General features: G+C 41.9%; 1 protein-coding gene across 1 annotated transcript in view; it reads right to left on the reverse strand.

Annotated features, from left to right (window-relative positions):
- The window catches only part of LOC117248417 (protocadherin-15-like), a 335,851-nt gene that overhangs the window by 274,605 nt on the left and 48,731 nt on the right, over nt 1–12,515 (reverse strand). Inside the window, exon 2 of the mRNA XM_033613476.2 lies at nt 9,438–9,497. The gene's annotated coding sequence lies outside the window, so the exon portion shown is untranslated. The remainder of the gene's footprint in view (nt 1–9,437; nt 9,498–12,515) is intronic.

A 12,515-nucleotide genomic window follows, 5' to 3' on the forward strand; every position in this document is an offset into this window, starting at 1 on the left:
GTCGCTAGGAACATCCGTACTAGTCGGTTTGTTTCAGCTTTTCGCTCAAAAGCGATGTTACAAGAGCGTAAAGCAATGAGCTGTAGGGTGCTGAAACACTCCAAAGAGCTTACTGGAACTTCAGAGAGGATAATTATCTGTGAGTCTGTCACACGAGTACAATGACCATGTGATCCATTAGTTAAGGGAATAATGTCTACATGTAATTAGTCATTCATCATTTGTAACTAATGAAAATAACTGCATGGATATCTCTATAGTCGTCTTTGAAATTCTTCTTCTCAGTTGCCCTACAGCTGTGTGACAGCAGATACTCATGAGACATGATTTCTTTAGGCTGCTCACATGGGCATTGAAGCTACAGGGCTTTGATAATTGGAACACATGGGGACCAGAGTACGAGCACCAGAGCTGTTACCAGGAATCCCAGCGGCTATAGAAACCAACACAGAGGGCTGTAATGAAAATGTTCCCTCTCACTGTTTTTTTACCCCCTTCCTGCCTTTTCTTCTCCTCTTCAGAGTGCACCTTGGCAACCTTGGGGAGAGAGCTCTTTTGACAGCTACCACAGGTTATTACTTTTCTGACCAGGGGCAGGCAGACCTCTAGAGAGTCCATTAGCAAGTAGAAGAGCGGTTGACTTCTACAGTATAACTGGTTAACGCACACTTTCAACTTTAAAAGTGGATGGAATCGAATTGAGTGCTTATTATCCATCACATCTTGACAGCGTGTGCAAACTAGGATCAATTAAATGCCAAAGTGAGGGCTTTGTGAGGACACCGATCGCTGTCAGTTTCTTTGTGCGGGCGATTGCATCTTTTATCACAAAGTGCAAATCAATACATACCCAAAACAAGACTGTGAAGACACATGGCATTTTATTGAAAGGTATGAAGCAGATGAAGGCCTGGCCAGCGTCTTTTGCAAAAACGGAAAAGGTTTTTATTGGCTGCCTATGAAAAAAGAACATTAATTCATGATTGTAAATTACTTTTTCTTTTTTTTCCCATTTGGAATTAAAAAGAAATCTATATATTTACATAGTAAAATTAAAATTTTACAAACCACAGTGTCATGCTGTTCTGCAGTGGAAAGGATGACTGAAAAACAAACCTTTTTTCTTTACTCTGTGTGAGTAGAGCTCTGAATCTCTCTTTCACTCACTCTCTTACACCTTTATCTCCCCCTCTTTTGCACTGTGTTTCCTTGTGTCTGGCACCACAGATAAGATGCAGAAGATAAAGGACGTAGATGCTATCGGGTGATAAGAAAGAGATGTGACTAAGATAAAGAAGTCACAGCAGAGACAGAGAGGAGGGGAGCGAGAACAAAAGCTGTTAAACTCCCCTTCGCTGAAAAGTGCCCTTGACCTGTGTGCCTAGGAAGCAGACAGCTACATCTGCCTCACAGTTAGTGTTCATATGAAAAGACTGTCTTGTCCAACAGGCCCTGACAAATCAGAAGGAAACTCCAGATGAATTGATTCAGCCAAATGTGCTTAGTTTACATTGTTCTCTATCTAGACTTCATGCAGGCCATTTTATTTCCACCAGAATAATAGCTGTGCTTCTCAGAGGCGCACACCTCATCTATAAAGTCAGTCTGTCATTACCACCTGCAAACACCCCGAGTGGCAGCTGCAACTTCATTTCCACGCTCACCTCTTTCTGTTGCTCGAGCGCGTGTGCGTGTGTGCACATGCATGTGTGTGATGAATAATATGTAATTTCAGACATTTATAAATGCCTCTGACACAGTCGATCAGACAAAGGTGACATGACAGATTGGATTTGAAGGTGGTGGAGGAGTGGGCTGATTTTCGAGAACTCCACAACCGCTGCATCTAGAATACACTGGAGGCAGAAGAGGAGTGAAGACAGACAGCTGTCAGACGAATAGCAAATGAAGTGAATTAGAATCTGGCCCTAATCATAGCTTTGGGCTTAGCAGCAGGGACTCCATTTTATTACTTGTCAGATACGGTGTCTTCTGAATATGCCCTTTCACCACAGACACACCGGCTTATTGACGAGTAGCAGGCTGAATTTTCTTTCTTTTTTTTCAGCATGACTTGAAAATATATTTTCTTTCTATTCAAACCAGCTGTGAATGCAACTAAGTTGAATTCTTTTATGAGAAGGAATGATGGCTGACAACTGTAACAAAGGAACAAAACATCCATTGTTACTTCTGTAGGGTTATTTCACCTTTTTCTTTGCTAGCATGCAGTAAAATATCACTGACTAACCAGATAACATGTGAATAATAATGCTGAAAAATATATTAAAAAATGAAGATGACCCAGGTTGTCCAGTAGCTCAGTGGGTAGAGCGGACACCCCATGTACAAAGGCTGTGTCCTTGCTGTACCAGCCATGTGCTTTGCTGCCTGTAATCCCTGTCCAAACTGTCCTGTCATTAAAGGCATGAAGCCCCAAATAATAAAAAACAAACAAACAAACAAAGAAGATGATCCAATATATCAGCCGATTTCTGTTTTTACATGGCATAAATGTATTTATCTTTCCATTTATTTTTATTAATCTGTTTTTCTAGCTGTCATACACTTCTATTTGGTGCTTATATATTTAAACTCATTTATTTACTTTAAAACTTTAGAATTGTTTTCTAACGTTTTTCTGTTTTATTGGGTTTTATTTTTTTTCTTTAATGTTATTTTGAGTGCTGTTTTATTGTTTTGTTAAAGACAACAAACAGTTGAGCAAAAACCTCTATCACTGTATCATTGTATCACTGTCATTTGATGGCAATAACAGTGAAATTTTGAGCAGTAACCTTGACAAAAAAACAACAACGCATTTTTAAACCGTAACTTTTGCTACAATCACATCCAACAAATCTATAATAAACTTGAATTGAGAAAAAATATTCATAAAAATGCTGTCAATTTAAAAAATGATTGCTGCAGTTTAATGTTTTGCTACTTCTTTTTGCATACCCACAAACATGCATGCACATACTGATATATCTGTAATAACGGCTGTAAATGCATTGGTAATACTTTATATTATATCCAGACCAGGGGCGATTGCTCTGAGACAACAAGGGAGGCTGAACTTCCCCTAAAATTTCATAGAAGAAATGGTCAAATATGCACTATTGAATTTACATTAAAAAAAGAATTTACATTGCATTAAACATGCGCTAGGATGCGTTTAACATCACGACTATGATGTTCAAACATCAGCTGTTTATCACCAGTTTTCAAACGCGACCTCCCTGTCATACATTCTCGTGTCAGCACGGTGGACGCAGAGCCCCTATGAGACAGCGCTGAGCAGGTTTTTTTCATGCAGCAAAGCAAGACGGTCATTGGATAAATGCGACAAAATCGTCACTTCCAGGGAGGCTCAGCTTCCCTGGGACCTAATGGAGCGGTAGGCGGGAGAGGACGCTGGGTGTTTGCATGATGATTGGAGGAACTGTCTAAAAGGCTGAACCCCTTTGTGATTGACAGCGCTTTGGAAATACACACCGGTATCGTTGCAATTCGAGCTCAGTCCCATGCAGATATTTGCGAGTGGAATCTTCTGACAGAGTGCCGTCCGGAGTTCCTTATTTCCATAAGCGATATACCTCATTTTCACCGTTTGTACAGTACAGTTCAGGTGTTTAAACCCATCTGAAAATCTTTGAGGTGTGTGTTGCTGTGGTTCTATGGCATGAGTGTGGTTGGAAAACGGCTTCAATTAAATGTTCCTTTTATAAGTTAATGCCTCGCTACAATATGACAAATTTTATGATGTAAACTTAAAGTGAGCTTCCCCTGTTTGAAAGACCAGCAGCTGCCACTGATACTGATATATCTGTAATAACAGTCAATCAAATCAACCTGCAAATGCATTGGTAATACTCCATACATAATTCAAAAACAACAATTTTGCGTTCCTAAATTTTGCACATGAACAATGGACACCAAAGCCAAAAGAAACGACTCTTCTTTGTGTCCCGTTTCATCTTCTTTTTCATTAGCAATGGTTTGAGCTCTGGCAGTAATGATAATGCACTTGTTGTGCTATTGTGCAAAAGAAAAATAAAGTACTGACTTTATCTGTACAGGCGAGGCAACAAGAAAATGGTGAGTGTTACCAAATGGCAGTGTGTTTGAGGTAGGATCATCATGTTTTCATGACTTTACAGAGCCATTAAATCTCTCTCCTGTCATTCACCGTGACAATATCTGACAGCTTTTGTTGTTACCGGTGACCTCAGTCTGTCATGATGATAATTATTATTCACAGTATAAGATGTGGATTTGGTAGGTTGACAGCTGATGACTAAGTGCTATCTCCTTGCCCTTGATCTTGTAACACCATTGTAATGACATGGATTTCACAATATCACAATTCCTGATGTCTTTAGTCACACAAAATTACATATTTCATTTTGCAAGGAGTGTAATTAGAAACACAAGTTGTGGAGACACCGTCAGTCAGAAAGCCCAACTGGACATGCATCACCTGACAAACCCACTCAACATATCCTAACAGCAGAGAATGGAGCTTGGTAGATACACCTGCTTTACCACACTCCACTGCACAGACAGACAAGAAGATAAGCTTTATGGATTTCACTTTTAAAACTCAAAGTAAACTCAAAGGAGAGATCACCACATGACAGCTGGCACTGTCCTTTTCTTTCCATGCACACTACAAAGTGAAGGCCACTACCAACATCCATAGATTGTTACTTCCTATCCACATGCCACTGTGGCTTTGAGACATTTTAAACCTAAAATACAGTGCTCCACAGTGACATGCACAAGAAATACAGACTAAAAACTGAATTCAAATACCCTAACCGCAGACATTTTCTGAATACAAAGGCATGTCTAGGTGATCTTCACTGCAAAACAGCAAACACAAAGACATTATTCCAGCTATTTCATCTCGCTGTGTACTCTGCACCCACTCACCACTTACATTGTATGTTTCCTGAACCCTTTAAAAACCCACTTCCAGGTGCGCGGCGGGTCAATATAACACAGCTTACAGGGATGCCAAGACATACACGCACAACACACACAAAGAAAAGGGCCAAGTTGTCGCACGGCACAGCCTCCCTCAATTGCAGTTTGTGTTCTGCCTACTGGAAACATCCAAATGAAATTGGAGATGAGTGAAACAACAGTCATAAACATGCCGCAGTTTTTAACATCCCATTAAGGGATGCGAGGCAGAGGAAACTGTGCACTGATTACTGTTTTGTCAGGGAGATGCATTCGGGGCTTCAGTGAGGAGGGAGATTATATTAGTGTTACAGTAAAGCTGTAGAAGAGAGCTGAATTGGATTGCCTCAAAGGCATGCTTTTCTCTCCCTCCTCTATGCTGATAGAAATCCCATGAAGAGGCAATGACTGTCTGATAGACAACAATGACAAATGTGATTAATGAGATGAGTCTGGTTCTGCTATGATCCTGAAACAAATCGCACCTTCACTGAGTCCGCTATAAAGCAGTGAGGCATACAATAATCCTTCCATTAAGACCATTGAGATGAAGCCACAGATGCTACCACAGCTTACACATATAAGGTTGACTTCTTGTATGTCCAATCTCTGATCCTGATCCCCATCTTGCAGCACCATGTAAGCCTGATATCTGTGCCTGTGCTTGAGCAAACATGCTATCTATGAGTATAACCATGTGAACCCCATCAGTTCCCCCTTACACCCCAACCACTTGCTCAGAGTATATCCCCTACGCTGTGGTACACACTCCACTTCCTGCACCACTGCCTCTTTATTTATCCCATCTCTCTTCTCCGTCCTCCTTGTTTTTCACTTCACACACAAACTCTGAACCTGTCACTCAGCATGTGGATTGCAAATAGTCTTTCTGTTTGTGTGTGTATGTGTGTGTGTGTGTGTACGTTGCTGGGCCTGTTAACTTCAGAAGTGGTGGACCAAAAGCTGAAGTCAACCCCAGACTTTTCCTATTTACACAACAAAGAAATGGAAGAAACTGAGCGAGAGCGAATGAGACAGTTAAAGACAGAGGCCCGCAGAGAGGGAGAAATTCTAATTATCAACATATGAGTCCTAATTTACATTTGCAAAAAACTATGAGTACTTGCATCTGGCAGCTATGAAAAGATTTTTTTTTTTTTTTTTTTTTAACCCGGGAGAAAATTAGAAAACCTGCATTAATTAACAATCGCACAAAGATTTTACACAACACAGAGATCAGCTAAAACCCTTAATAACCTGCCATGAAAAGCCAGTTTTAAAATAATTCTATCAATAATTACATCAGTGTCAGTTTGAGTGTGGCACCCTCCAGCACTGACATGCTGTATGAAGCATGTGTGCTTTGCTGAGCTGCTGTTACTAAGCAGAAGACCCCCAAATCAACTGATTCCTGCCGTTGCACTTGTGATTGTGTCTTGCCTGGGTGACACTGACTTGTCTGTCAGTTGCATCATTCCAGTTTATAAAGAATGCAAATTAAACATAGCTTAAATAATTTATTAGTAAGACACAACGTTTCCTCATGAGCTCCACACGGGCAGCAGTTTCTACTCAGTCAGCTGCTTTGTTTCTTGAATGCCGCCCTCGCCCAATCAAGACACAGATATTGACTATCAAGATGTGCTGCTGGATTCTCCCCATTGTGCAACAGCAAAGCAAACTCATCGTGATGAACTGAGATTGTGCTGAGATCACATTGAAGGTGGGGAATATCAAGTTGTTGAGTCAAAGTGTCTTAGAAATCCCTGAATGGAGTCCTCAATGTCAAGGCCAAACACACCTGTGCGTATCCACTTTCCATTTGTGACACTGAATAAAAATAATTCCCTGCAATGGTAAATGGTTACTAGAACTGTGAATCCAACTGGAAATGTACTCCACAGGCTGCGGCTTCATGCAGGTCTTAGCCATTTTCAGCAGTTTTTAGCGTAAGGCTGTGTGGTTGAGTCACAGCAGCCCAAATGTTTGGTTTTTGTTTTGGAGTCTACTTCCTGTCCTAGCTTTAAAGATATACTATGCAGGATTCTCCTGAAAACAATGTATTGACTCATACATTAGTAATCCCTCTGAATCATCACTCATGACCAGGGTTGCCACCAGTCCCTTAAAATACAGAATAGTTCTGTATTTGACAAGTAACTGGTGCATCCTGTTGTGAGTCATATTTCTGCGCACACACTGTTTTACTGTAGCAACTATGTTTTCACATGCGTGCAAAGACATGAGAAACATTAAACCAATAGAGTTTCAGAGAAATAGTACATCCCAATTTGTGAAGGCACGGTGGTGTGGTGGTTAGCACTGTCGCCTCACAGCAAGAGGGTTCCTGGTTCGATCCTAGGACGGAGACCTTCTGTGCGGGGTTTGCACGTTCTCCCCGTGTCAGTATGGGTTTCCTCTGGGTACTTCCTCCCACAGACCAAAGACATGCAGGTCAATTGGTGACTCTAAATTGTCCGTGGGTGTGAATGGTTGTCTGTCTCTATGTGTCAGCCCTGTGATAGTCTGGGGACCTGTCCAGGGTGTACCCCGCCTCCACCCAATGTCAGCTGGGATAGACTCCAGCCCCCCCGCGACCCTCAAGAGGATAAGCGGGTCCAAAAATGGATGGATGGAATTTGTGAAGGAGAATGTCACAGAGCGACAGGTCTGTCACTCAGCATCATCGTTGCCATGGTTACATTGACTTCGACGCTCAGGACCACCGTTAGCATGCTCACTGAAGTGGCAATGAGGTCTTAAAGTGTAGGCTATGAAAAGTTTCTTTCAAAAGTTCTTAAAAGGTTTAACTTCAGGATTCTGCATAAAGCCCTCTCTGTCTTGCTCCCTCAAAATTTACCAAATAGTTTTTTATTGAGGATGCAGACATCAGGTCACAGACATTTAATTTAACCGATGTAACTGTTTACTACAATTGACTCTTTTTTCCCCTTTACATTCATATTCAAAGTAGCACACGACTTTAATCTTGATACATAAAAAACAAAAATTGGTGCATAAAAATAGCCAGTATGCAGGAAATGAAGTGTGTGTGACACTCAAAATCTCATCAGGGAGGACCCTCAGACCGCCTCTTGATTTCTTTCCCCCGGGGCATGGGACCACTACCAAAATGTCCCTTATTCTAACGCCGGAATTCCACTGGATGCGTGTCTATTGCACAACGGCTGTGCTGGTTATCCGCTGCCTGTTCCACCGTCCGTCAACACCCACCAGCTGCGTTTGCTGTGCGGAGCAGTGCAGCTCCACCAGACAGAGGGAGTAACGAGGACCCATGAGATCTCCAGAGGAGTAGTAGGAAGACATCTTGGTGCACCTCCATGATTAACATTTCCTCATCCATGGTGTCAACGGGGTGAAATGATGTCTGAAACCCTCTGACCTGTTGAGTTCAGGCCTGCCTCCGCCCATTATGACGTTTTCAAGGTGTAGTGCAGGGAAATATGATCCGCCGTGAACACTGTGTATTTTATTTTGAAAATTAAAATTAATTTTGTTTCTGTGCACGACTTCCTGCGTTGTGCTCCAGCGTCCGGCAAAAATAGAAGTCCTGCGTATTTGTTGCGGAGGGCTCTGGGAGCGCCGCAGCTGTGACGGAGCCGGAACGCAGCACAACCGCAGCCGGTGGAAGCACACACATTGACTAGAATTGAAACATATAGGCCCCGCTGCCGTTCCTGAGCGCAGACGCAATCCACATGCATCTGGTGGAATTTGGGGGTAACACACTGAAGGTGGCAACCCTACAGGACCTGCAAGAAATGTGTATTTTTTTACAGAGACTCTGCCCTCTGCCTGTAACTTCTTATTTTCTTTTTATTTTCTGTGCTTGGGACATTTATGGGCGTGTACATCTACAGCACTCACGCAAAATCGGGGCTTATAAAAAGGTAGGGACCAGGTGCCAGACTTTAAGCAACAGGCATCCAAGAGACACAACACTACAAAAAAATGCAAATAAAGTCAGACGAAACACCAAACGAGAGTAAATCTGGGACTGGCTTTTACTTTCACTTTTGCTGGGGGGAGTGTAATCCTGCAGCATATACCTTTAAAAGTAAGAGTAGACCTTGCTAGTCCCTAATAACAGTAACATTCTTACTCTAAAGACAACAGAACCCAGGGCCTTGGACACTGGTCAACACTGATGGAGGGACCCCTTAAACATTTACTAACTGGACCTGGGACAAGCTGTTTTATGATGGCAAGAGATTTGCTTGAGACAGAGAGCATCAGCAAATGTCAGGGCGAATCATCTTAGGTACATCAATAAAACATAAAAAAGCAAGGCTTTAAAAACCTCTACGGTCCATCCTGTCCGATTTAGTATGTCTCTGGGATGTCCTGCTCTGAGTCCACTAATGCACACATACATGCATGCAACAGAAACACACAGACTGAATCTTTTACAGGTTACACAAACCACCAAAAAGTAAACGAAATACCTGATATGAGTTCCCGTGATCACACCACATCTCGCCCTTTAGTTAAATTCACATACACACCTGTAAAGCAAAAAGAAGGAAAGTGTTAGAGCCATAACACACGTTATGTAAGACAATCCATAACATCTACATAAAAACAAATGCAGAGGCCAGCCATGTCTGAGTGAACTGCAGCGCAATCATCTCTTCAATTATTTGTGAATATGAGTGTAATTCGTAATCTCATTCTCAGGTAATATCCTTTCAGTCTCCCACGTTTCCTGTCAGTCTTCATTACACTGTGTGGTCATGCTTACAGTAGCTGCCCTACAAACAGCAGAGTTTGTCTTGAACAAAGATGGAGAGCAGTCTTTTGGTGTGCGAGGTTATGAACTATAATGTGGTGGATCCTGGGTGATATTTTCCTGATACCTTTATGATGATTATCAGCTTGGCTGGAACATTGGCATTATCAGTCTGGCTGATTTGTCTTTTATCCGATTCAAATCTTGTTTCCTGGACCGATGCTGAACCCTTTCAGACACAGTACACTGGAGACTCTGAAAGAAATGTCACGGAGTTGTGTAAAAGTAAACTGAGCCACATAACATCATAACTGCTGCAACACACATCTGAGTTGCCTGTAAAGATCTAGTCTGTCATCACTTTTTATGACTAGGCACAAAGAGAGATGTCTTTGTTTTCTCTATTGTGTATGCCGTTTGCGTTAGAGTTTGAATTAACTGTCTGAAAGACGAACCTGAAAACTCAACCTTGATGTTGACAATGATCTTTTGGAAACAGCATCAAATTATTTTTTTCTATGGCAGTCCAACATGCTGCTGTTTAGCCTTGCTTTGCACATAATGTGGAAACAAGTGAGACCAGGTAGCGTAGCTCCATCAGCAGGACAATGATATTCAACAACTCCATAACTTCCTTTTAACAGAGACAGAGACGGAGATAGAGATAATTCTGTAAGAGGAACAGTTAGCTTGCATGTTGGAGCTATTTTGATCAACTACTGCCGGGCAGCTTGACTACATGGAGCATCTCAGAAGTCCCATCTTCTTAAGGCTCATTTTTACTCAAAGTTAGATACATATACGGAGACGGACAGAGCCTTCTGTTTGTAGTCTGTTGTCATTTTGTCGTTATTTATGCAGGTTTCTGAAAGCTGATGGATATGGACAAAACGGGGCAGTACCACCAAAGTTCATAGGGGCAGTGTAGCATAGTCCAAGCCAGAAACAATCACAGGACACGAAGAAGACGTTTAAAAAATTGCAGAACAGAATGAGTGGGTAATATAGTGAGAAGAATTCTTCTGCCACGTTGCGCTGTAATCATTTGTCTTTAATGCTGCCTCCATTAAAAGCTATATTATACCACCTCCTCCACGTCGCCTCATTTGTTGTTGTCTAAAACTTCTGACTCTGGCCTCTAGTGCCATCTATTGGCTATATCTACGGCAACATAAAAAATGCAAAGAAAATATGAAGGCAGTTATTTTTACAACATTTGGAATAGACGTATCTATGCTGTGAGCCTTTAGTGGCTGCCAGCTACAGAACTCCTTCTTAACTACACACACTCCCATACATCTGCCTGCTTGACTACCATGGGTTCTAGAGCCTTCAGCCGCTCTGCTTTTATCAACTTTTATTGTTTATTACAGAATTGTTTGAATTTATGATCTATGGATATATGCTGTGTCTTGAAAGGTGTCCTTGAGTGCTCCAACAGGCGCCTATGAATAAAATTAATTATTAATATCATTATTATTACAGTCACACCTGCCTGACATTGGTTTTCCTGCATTAAGTCACAAAGACGGTTGTCCTCCATCTTAAAGGGATACTTTGCCAACTTTCAACCAGCTCTGTGTCAATGCAGCGTGTGTGATTGAATGGTGTCAAGGCACCCCCCGTGCCACTAGCTCCCAGAGCTCAGCACCTGTTTGCCAGCCAAAGAGAAACCCCTCTTGAATAAAGCAAACTTATGTGATTTGCTTCACCCAGCGTGACACAGACATCGTTGAGTATTGGCAAAGTTTCCCCTTGCTAGTTAATCATACCTTTCCCAGAACAAAGTTTACAGTAATTGAGTGTGTGAGTATGAAATGTCATTCATCCCTTCATTTTCTGGAGCCACTTATCCTGCTGGGGGTTGTGGGGGGGCTGGAGCCCATCCCAGCTGACATTAGGCAAGATGCAGGGTACACTCTGGACAGGTTGCCAGACTATCACAGGGCTGACACATAGAGACAGACAACCATTCACACTCACATTCACACCTACGCCCAATTTAGAGTCACCAATTAACCTGCATGTCTTTGGACTGTGGGAGGAAGCTGGAGTACCTGGAGAAAACCCACGCTGACACAGGGAGAACATGCAAACTCCTGAACCGCCACATCACTTTCGAACCATGAACCCGGTTGCTGTGAGGCGACAATGCTAACCACTGCACCATGAAACGTTATGCAGGACTAATATAAGATCAGTCTCTAAAAGGGTAGTTTCCAAGGTTCACATTAATATTACTCATGTAATGTCAGGACAATTGTGTTGACATAAGAACATTGTCTTATTAACTAATCAATTCTGAAATTAATGCATGCATAAAATTATCAATGACCTGCACTGTGACTCCAGTCTTTCAAACCCTCCACAGATAATTTTCAGTATAGGCTCAGCAATTACCAGATTGCGTTTCTAATGGAGTGAAATGACCTGCAGAGAACTTAAGAATTCAGGCAATTCTATCAGCATGGAGAGACCTTAAGACTTGTTCACCTCATCAGAGCAATCAAACAAATTAAACAGCCATTAGGTGAAACTGCAGAGCCCCACTGAGAATGAAGCAATCTTCTACCCACATGCTTCACAAACACCGCTGCAGGTATTTATAGGCAAAGAAAAAGGCAAATGTGCCACATATGCTTTTTCCACACAGATATGAACTCAATAAAATTCTCGATTCATGAAAATAAATGTGAAATGTCAAGTTGTCATCACAAATCCCTATGTGGAATCAGTCATGTCATTATGAAGAGGAGGAAGGCATTTGCTTGCATTAAGGGTGGTTGATGGAGGG

The sequence above is a fragment of the Epinephelus lanceolatus genome, chromosome 17 (genome assembly GCF_041903045.1).
Source record: "Epinephelus lanceolatus isolate andai-2023 chromosome 17, ASM4190304v1, whole genome shotgun sequence".
NCBI classification, from domain to species: Eukaryota; Metazoa; Chordata; class Actinopteri; order Perciformes; family Serranidae; genus Epinephelus; species Epinephelus lanceolatus.